Below are 10,037 nucleotides of genomic sequence, written 5' to 3'. Positions count from 1 at the left end.
TAAATATGATCAGTTGCACAGTTGTTAAACCTTTACCCTAATCCTATAATACTATTAGTATGTCCCACTTGGCTGAACATTTCCTGATATTCACAGGAAACAACAACTCCCATCTTTACGCCCACAAAACATACAGTCACTACACTTTACAGTGTATTCTGTGATGTCCCGAAATGTGATTAGGCGTTATATCAAATGCAAGAATTATTATTATTTATTATTTATCTTCCTCTTTGACTGTGCCTTCAGCCACATTCCCACCACCAACCTCACTCCCCTACAATTCTTTTGATTCTAACCCCCAACTTAGGTGCAAACCCTTAAATGTCCAGCGCCTTGGGACATCCTTCCTACGTAAAAGCCGTTATATAAATTATATAATTACATAATTTGTTCTTGTTGTATTCCTAAATAGCGGGAACCAGTGTTGGACCAGTGATAGCGGAGTCGTCCCAGGAAATTAGGGGATCCCACTTTGCTAATCAGGTGAACAGAGGGTTTGATGCCCCATTTGGTTGAACTGTTTCCTGATGCTCACAGTAACAACAACAACTTCATGAAGAAAGGCCACTGGGGTGAGCAACAAGACAATGGCCGGACAATACGAATCGACCCCTCCAGGAGAAGACATGAGTAAACCATAGAGGGAGAGATAAAGAATGAAAGCTGGATAAAAAACAAACCCGCTTTAATCATTGCAAACTCCCAGCACCGTGCTACACTGCGCTTGTATCATAGACAAGTTTGCAAGGATGATGACCCATTTTGACATAATTCACATCATCACGTCATTTGTTTGGCAAGCGAGCAAAAAAAAAAAACCAAAGGTTTGCCAGACACTTATTCATGAAACCGATGTCCCTTTAAGGTTGGGTTGGACATCCACCAAAACCTAATCCAATAAAACATCTGTGAGATAGAGATAAACGACAGATCAGAAAACGGGTGCCTCCACCATGGAGCCAACAGGAGCGTTCCACACAAGATCGAGACTGATATGCTGGAGAAACGAGCAGAAAGTATGTCAAGACAAATAGGGTCTTAAAAGCAAGAGGAAATGCAAACAAGATATTAAATTAAATATGTCATTGGACAGAACAAGTTTTTTTTCTTTTTTTTAATGTCTAGTATCCAGATTTGCTAGAGTCTGAATCGTTTAGCGAGTGGGTGTCTGATGTCTGATCTTTTCCAAGTTAAGATACTTCAGCAGATGAAAGAATATTAAAATTTGAAATTAATTATTCAAAAAAAAAGATGTTCTGATACACTCCCAGGTCAGGTAAGCAATAAGTTAAATGCGGTTAAATGTCTTACCCCACAACCATAGAGGAGCCCACATGTGGTTCCAAACACCAGTGAAATTAAGATACATTTTATCTTCACTATCTCCCCATCCCCTCCATTTTCCATTCTCTTGGCAAATGCTTAAAATATAGCCTTAATTTTAAAAACTGGAACTCTGTAAGTTTAAGAACTACAGAAAACTGGTTTCAAAGTTAAGAATAAATTAACAATTTTCCAAATCCTGCAGCCTCTGAAACGCTCTGTTAATACAGTAAATGGGGACCAAGACAGAATTTCTACCTTTGCATTTGTTATCTGAGCTGATCTTCTCTGGCCTGCAATCTGTCTTCTATAACCTTTTTCTCCTTTTCAATTGCTATCTACTCTGGTTATAATAATAATAATAATCCTTGAGTTTGATATAGCGCCTTATCACGTCTTCCAGACATCCAGAATATACTGTAAAGAATAAAGTATAGACTGTATATTTTGTGGGCGAAGTGCGGCAGCCAATTGCGCACAGCAGTGTCCCATAAACAGTCGTGGATTGAGTGACCAAATAATTATTTATTTGTTTTTTTAAGGGATTATTACCCTGGAATAGCGATCCACCAATCGACTAACAAATGGCTATTGTTCCTATGAATGTTCCTTACTATTTAAGAACATAAGACTTTAATTTATAAATTTATTTTATAAGAATTTCGAATGCCACCATCCTGGCAGTTGCTTGACATGTCATGTCTCAAACTGTATACTCTATCCTGAGATATTATTTTCTAGCAAAAATCTATCTCTTTTGTTTGTGAAACAAACAACATTTTTTGCTTCCACTGTCTCCCAGATTCAAATATCCATCCTACTTACTCTTATTCACTGTATTATTTCAAGATCTACCATATCTTTTTCTGTTCCATCCATCCTTTCCAATTTCCTGAACAATAGAAATATAGAATGTGAAAATCTACGTAGCTAGTCGGAGAAAGCAAGGTGTTTTATATCCTGGGAAACAATGAATTGTAGCTGGAGACAGTGCATCGACTTTTTATTCAACAGAGAGGATGCAGCGAGGAGGATGAGTGAGTAGAAAGCCATATTTGTCACAGGATTTAAGTCTTGGATGGACCTAAGTTTCGCAGTTAAGAGATCTTGAGAGGAAAAGAAGTGTTTGGAATCTGTACTTATGTGCAATGAGTTAAATGGGTAACTAAAAATCGGGAGCCAAAGTCTGGATCTGATTGTGCAGTGTATCACAGTGTGTGTTCAAAGCACATACGAGACTGTGGCAAATCCCTGTCGTGAACAGGTCAATACATCATCATCCTCAGGCTGAGGATGTAACCAACATTTGGCAGGATGGCACAATAAGCACTTCGGGGAACTTGGAGGGTGGATGATCCAATTCATATTTAAGGAGTAATCAAGCAAGTTGAATTGCAATTGCTAACTGCCATGTTACATTGACATTGTGTATTGCTGGCTGGTCAGATACAGCAGATTCTGGCTAAATGTGATGCGAGCTTTACCCCGTTGGGTATGGTGTCTCGAGCATCACGTATCCCATTCTATACTTCAGCAAAACATTGATCGACCGGCTCCCACTGTGATAAAATTCTCTTTTCAATCCTGTTTGTCGAAAGCAAAATTTTGAACTTTAAAGGGTTCCAGTGCAATATTGATTACCCATCATCTGTTTTAACTTCTGAATGTCTTTGCTTGCTTGCTCAATGCAGAATGTGGAGTGGTACTGAGACCAGCAGAAGATCTGTAATTCCTGACGTTTTCGCCCACAAAATACACAGTAAATCCAGTCTACAATATATTCTATGAAGTGCTTTGAGACTTCTCAACGACTTATCAAAAGCAAGGATTATTACTATTATTTGCCTTTCCCTCTTCCTAACCACCCAGATTTTGGCAAATGGTAAGAAAGTCACAAGAAGCCCTCATTTGTTAGGTTCCACAATGTCCATGACCTCAATGACAAAACCAGTGTCCTAATAATAAGCACTTAATTGACTCAGAAATCTACAAGTCTGCATAGACCGAGCTGACATCATACTCAGACATCACTAAAAAGTCTGGAATGTCTGTGGTCACCCCGATATCCTCAGCCAATTTAAGTCAGAGAAGTGCAAAGCCCTGTTTGACTTCAGCGGTGATGGCCAGGAACAGCCGTTGCCACTTTCTCATGCTGGTTTGGAATCTGTTCTGATAATGTTCCTAAACCACATAATTATAAACTTTTTTTCTGCACAGAAAAAAAAACTGGGGTGAGCAATTTACAAAAGTCTTATTGTTATTTGTTATTGCCTATCAGAAGCATCTGACTACAAGTAAATTGTGATTTCAGGATGCAAAACAGAAGCAATAAATTAAAAGAGTGCAGATACAAAATCAGGTCAAGGACCAAACTGTGATTGCCTAGAGTTCTGAACTGTAAATGAAAACAAATGTCTTTTGGAAACACATCCCACCCAGACTATGTGGGTTCTAATCGTCAACATATAAGGCTTTCGGGTCAAAGGAAAGTTAATGAGTATTTGACCAAAAAAAAAATTCACCATGTGTTGTTGATAGAATAACTCTTCCCAGGATGGAAAATTATTATTGTTGTACAGGAAAAGTAGCTTAGAGGTTCTTTCTCGAGTTGAAGAGGTTTTAAGTGCTGGTTCAAGCAAGTACTGTACTTGGTTCAGGAAACTCCTGCCCACTGGAAATGATTAGGTTGCTAATGCTATGAGCAGCTTGCCTAGATTTCAAACACTTGAATGATCTGGATGAGATTTTTTTGGTGTCAGGAGAATGGAAATTAATGGCAAGTAATTTGTCGACCTGGGTTGGTTAGCACTCTCTCTTTCACCTCAGAAGCCGAAATCTAATTGATCGACTCTTTTCCTCTGCTGGTTGGAAGAGTCTTACATAAAATTGGTTTGACACAGTGGGACACAAGTCAACAGCATGAAACTGCAGATAGTTCATGTGAAGTTGACAGCATCGCTCAAGATTTTTTTTGGTCAGCTGGGTTTCGAAACATGTGGAAACTCATCACCATGCTGAGAGTATCCAAACCATGAGAATTCCATGAATCCCACCTCCACATGGAAATCCCGGAGGTATTTGTTGGGATGTAATGTGCACTCTCTCCCACAAGGGATGCATCTGCTTACCTAATTCCAGAAATTATTTGACACAGGTTGGAAAAAACCAAGACTTGGGGACCGCAGAGTGTGCGTTGGGGTACAGCTAGAATCTAACCAGCTAACACAACGTAGCTGTAATTGAGAGTACTGCCCTTATAAACTTTCCTGCTGTTTGGATCATCCTACCCAGGGACTGGTCTGCCCTTCAAAGTCCTGCCAATGTACCAGGCTGGCTGTTCTGTCATCATCAGTGCCCTGGAATACTACGGACTCTCCTGACTCAGGAACCGGACCACCGACACCTCCACAGAGGGCTGGCTCGATTCCGACACTCCATTGGAAAGCATGTCACCCTGGAGCTAGTTCAGTTTCAAGGAGACCCCACTTACCTCTAGTTGCCATCCGAAAAGTGCTGGTTTGAGCCCTCACCGGGTGGATGGTAGGTACCAGGAACTCCCTGCGAGCTTCCTGTCTGCAGTTTGGACACACATGCATTCCCGTTGAATGATGGTTCTACGAGTTGGAGGTGCAGAGCTTAAGCACCAACTACCAATCAAAGTGGATTCAGACTCCGCCACTGTTGAGCATTCCGACACCCTACCCGGCGTGAAGGACACTATACAAATGCAAGTTGTTGTTGTTGTTGATTCCAGGCACTCAATGTACAAACCCGTGTTCAAAAACTCGGATTCCAGGTACCATTTTTCAGCGGCTGTCACCCCCAGTTCTCTTCAATTCATTTAATTCTCTTTTAAACTTTCAACGTCCTATCATAAAAAAATTTGCGCGTGTGACTCAATGACAAGAGGAGAGCAATTTCTCTATTCACCAGTATTGCTGAACCACAATTAGTTCAGCATATTTGGGTTTGTTATCCTTGGTTTCATCAGTTGTAGTATAACTGATGAAGGTCCCAGATACAGGTTCAAAATTCCTGATGCAACCACACTAACACCCTGAAACAAGAAAGTTATCTACTTATCTATCAGATGCACAGCTATATACAAAGAAAATAGAAAACCCCCACAGCCATTTCATATTTGAAAACCGAATCTGGACTATGCAAATGGATCAATGATTTTCAAAAGCTTTTGAGAGAATTAATCTGCTCTGTGAATACCACGTAACAATTCATTGATATTCCAGTTTGATAGGTTTAGCTCATCTGTCCCTGTACTTACAAATAAATCTATGCAATTTTACTAGCACGACTTAATTTTACACTTAGAATAATAATCGTTGCTTTTAATATAGCACCTTATAGTTGTCGAAATGTCTCAAAAAGTACCAGAGTTTTACTGTAAAGTTTAGTGACTGTTTGTAGGCAAACACTGGATCCAATGTATTTGTAGGCGAATGCAGCAACACACACAGGTGAATGCAATAATCTCATGATGGTCATAATTTAACTTGTATTGAATTTATTTATTAGCACAAGGTCACTGAACCGTTAACCTTACTGAACACAGAGCAGCAACGACCCCACATCAACAAATTTGGAACGTGGGAGTTCACTGAGCAGCGCAACATCTAAAGAACCCAAATGTCATGTCGGATTTTAAACATTTGGTTACTTGGGACACCAAACCAAGAGAGACCCTCGAAGCCCGGGACAACCACGTCATTACTCCAGAAAAGGAGAAAACACGAAACCTCTAAAAATGTAATGTTACCTCCCCCACAAAACATGCAGCCCCTAAATTTTTTAAATATATTTCCCTTCACTCAATATGTAATGCTTCACAGATGCAGCATTTGCTGTGGTACTCTGTGTTTGGTATTGATAAGCTCCATTATGAAGATTGCAAGATGTGTGATCTGACTGTTGATGGACCTCCCAGCTGTTTCTTCCTCCCCAGTTCAGCTCTGGACGCAATGTAACACACAATGGTAATAAAACCTAGTCTGTGATTATTACACTTAGCCAAAGGCTAATAATGTGATTACAAAATGAAGGATGTGTCAGAAATAAGGCTACTTTGGGGGGGGGGGGAAATACAGATGCAATAAATATCAAACACTGAACATACCGTCACAGTGTACTGAAGGACTTGTAGAAGCAAATAAAATGTTGAATTAGATCCATAAAATAAAAGTCTGAAAGAGTGTCAGCAACACTCTATAAAGCATCAGTGAGGCCACACAGTGTGATCACTAGGCTTACAAAAAGACAGAGGAGGTGGACAGAATTCAAAGAGCAACACCAATCATTTTTGGTTTTAAATCATTAGAATACGAATTCTAAGAGAAGTAAATCTACTCCTATTTTGGCAAAGATTACAGAGAACGTGATCCAAGTTTTTGTTAAAAATAACAAGAGGAATTGATAATTCAGATAAACGTTTTGTGCACAACCAGGCAAAGAAACCCAAAGGACATGATTAGAAATGAAAAGAGATAAACTTAAGCCAGAAACTTGTTCACACTTAAGATTTGCCATTATTAGTAGCGTCACTCACTAATTCTAACCTGAAGTGCCCAGAGGCTACATGTGGTCCACATAGATTTAGAAGCATTAAGCTATCCCTTATAACTGTACTAGGATTCTTTGAAGAGGAAACTAAACTGGTGGTTGAAGAACATCCAATGGAAATGATTTACTTGGATCTTCAAAAGACATTTGACAACAGTTCCATCTGCAAGCCTCTTGAAGCATTCATATTAATGGTATATTACTTGCTATATAAATACAAGTTGTTGTTGTTCAAACCTCATGTCAGAACTTTGAGCTCACAGTCTAGACTGATCTTTCCATGGAGTGCTTTGGTAGTGTTGCAATCTGAATGCCGACATTCAGATGAGACTTTCAACCGAGGACCAGTATGCCTTATCAAGTGGACGTTAAAGATCCCCTGGCACTGTTTGAAGTGAATGGGGTTTCTGCTAGTGTACTTGCTGACAATCCTCCAGATAAATTGGTCATTCACTTCATGGCTGTTTATGGAACATTGCTCTGAGCAAATTCGCTATCAAATTCACCTAAAAATACACAGTCACTGTACAAAAAGTTTGTGAAGCTCTTTTGAGATATTTCCAACATTATAGGCACTATATAAAATTAAGGGATTATTATTTATTGTTACGCTTACCTCCTAATAGAGTTTCAGTTTCATTGCATGGGAGCAGAGGAGAGTGATCACATTGAATCCTAACTCTGGTAGCATCTCAAGGGTATGTAAGTCATGAAAATTAGAAATCCTTAGTTCATTGAGTGCTTCACAGTCAACCAATGGCACAATGGAAGGTGGTTACATTCAACCACTGAGCCCAAATGAAAAAAAACATTGGAATCCACTCACTGTGATGATTTCTTTCCTTTATTTTATTTTGTTGGGAATGTGTTAAGTGTTGGGAATGCAATATAGATTTTCCACTGTTGGCAGCAATCAAGTACTCAAAGGACAGAGTGCACACATCAGATCCACAACAAAGTGGGCTCTAATTTTGCCAAGTTGAGTTGCACCGAGCTGAGTTGGCTAAACATGCATAGGACCCTTACAAGGGATACAGAAAGAGCTTTCATGCCATCTTGTAGATTAACCCAGGACATTGTCAAAAAATTATCACTTTATCACTTGTCTACCTCGAACAGCAACTTGAGCCCAACAGTGAACCATCAGTGGAAAATGAGGCCAGTAAGTATCAAGTATGCTGCTTTGACTCCGCATCTTGAACAGAGTGACTTCCCATTGGAAAAAGTCATGCTGGTTGCACACTGTGTGTTATCATGGCTGCTATTACTGTTGTTGCTTAATATCCGCGCGGGGAGAGAGGTGGGCGTGGTGGGAGAGAGAAAGGACTCGTCACCAGGATTATAGGTGCTTTAAAATGACACATGTACAAGCTGCTCGCGAGTTCGATTGAACCTTCACAGAAAGGGCCCTGCCGTGCAATCAGGGTGGTTCCTGTAACAATGGGAGCGAAAGCCACTGCCCACAGACAAGTAGCGTTGAATAGCGTTCAGTTCAGTTCCAAGCGTCAATTCACATTTGAAACTGGACTCTCCCTTCCTCCTCACCCCCTGGGAGTTGCCAATCTAGGTCAGGCTGCCAGCCCAGCCCAGCCCAGCCCAGCCCAGCACTGAAACATGCCCACCGGGAGATGACCTCAGTGAACAGCTGGAGCTCCACCTTGTGGCTCAGGTGAGAAAGGATTATCTTTGCGGCACAGGTGCCGGGTGGGAGGAGGCGATAGATTAATACTTTACAATAAACACTAAATGCTTTTCTTCAACGTGTGCGAAAAAAAAATGGAAGGGAACGTGGAAGAATGCAGCCTTTCGATTTCGACTCTTTAAAAAAGGAATTTTTTGTGGCGTTGAATTACGGCTTTTATCACGTCGCTGGCTGGTGAAACTAATCATTCACCTCAATGGAACGTGCAAACAATGAAGAACCCGCCGTCACGACGGGAGATGACATGCAGGATATGTGCACGTGTAACACCATTTATATTTCGCTGATGAAGATAGCGTTGCTTACAATGGCTGTACTCTCTGGAGCATTGTGATAACAGTGGTGCCATGCTGCTTATTTCACCAGGTAATTTTTTTTTGGGGGGGGGGGCAAAAAAGCCCCACAACATTCAAGGCAGCAGGTTCCCAGGCACCGCTCTCTTTCGTGAACTACAGTACATGCTCAGGGCAGAACAAGATAAAACGGCTAAGAAGTAAAGTAAAAGCCTGTACTCACTCTGTACCAGTTTATTCTCTCTGCGTCCAACTGAGTTTCCCTGCCTCTGGGCTCATTTCTTTCTGACCTGCCCGCTGCCCTCTTTTTAATTTAGTTTGTCCTTCTTGCTTCCTCTCTCAAGATGCTGCCTCGTGCTGGGGAGGGTTCCCATCAATCGCTCGTTCTCAAAGTTACTGTGTAAATAATGGTCACTTGGACGACTGTTACTTGAGCAATTACTTGAGTGTTACTTGAGCAATTACTAATAAATCGCAATTTTTGAGCAATTATTAATAAATGAAAAGAAAATCAGAAAAGGATCAGCAAGGTTTAAGTCTCTGTATCGCACCTTTTTTGATTGGCAAGAGAATCATGCTTTGGCAAACAATCTGACGAGATATCATTACCCTGGCCTGGCACTGATACCCTTGTGATGTGTTGAAGGTGATCTTATTTAGTCCTGGTTTACAACTAGAAACAAACTAAGCCCTCCATCTTGTTCATGTACCCAGCCAAATGGCTGACCCAAGGCGTTTAAAATTGCAATTGACCTTGTACCACACCTTAGCATACTCTCACCAAAGCCAGTTTGTTGCCGAATGTGATAGCGGTTTCTTTATTATTCCCATTTGGACACTCAATCTACGACTGTTTGTGGGACACTGCTGTGTGTAATTCGCTGCCGCATTTCGCCCAGAAAATATAGTCAATTTACTTTACAATATATTCTGTGAAGTGCTTTGAGACGTCTCAAAGACATGATGAGGCGCTAACAAGGATTATTATTATCTCTTGTGAGGCTGCTCACGTGGGTGTAAACACAACCTTAAATCTGTTCTCGACTACCATAAAAGTACAAGTTGGCTCCTAAGCTGCGGGGGTACAAACACTGCAATAACTCGGACAGAACTGCCTCTTTGGACTGAAGAAGGATGGATGA

The sequence above is a fragment of the Callorhinchus milii genome, unplaced genomic scaffold, assembly GCF_018977255.1.
Source record: "Callorhinchus milii isolate IMCB2004 unplaced genomic scaffold, IMCB_Cmil_1.0 Scaffold12, whole genome shotgun sequence".
Taxonomy (NCBI): Eukaryota; Metazoa; Chordata; class Chondrichthyes; order Chimaeriformes; family Callorhinchidae; genus Callorhinchus; species Callorhinchus milii.
Note: the sequence above shows the minus strand (reverse complement) of the source record.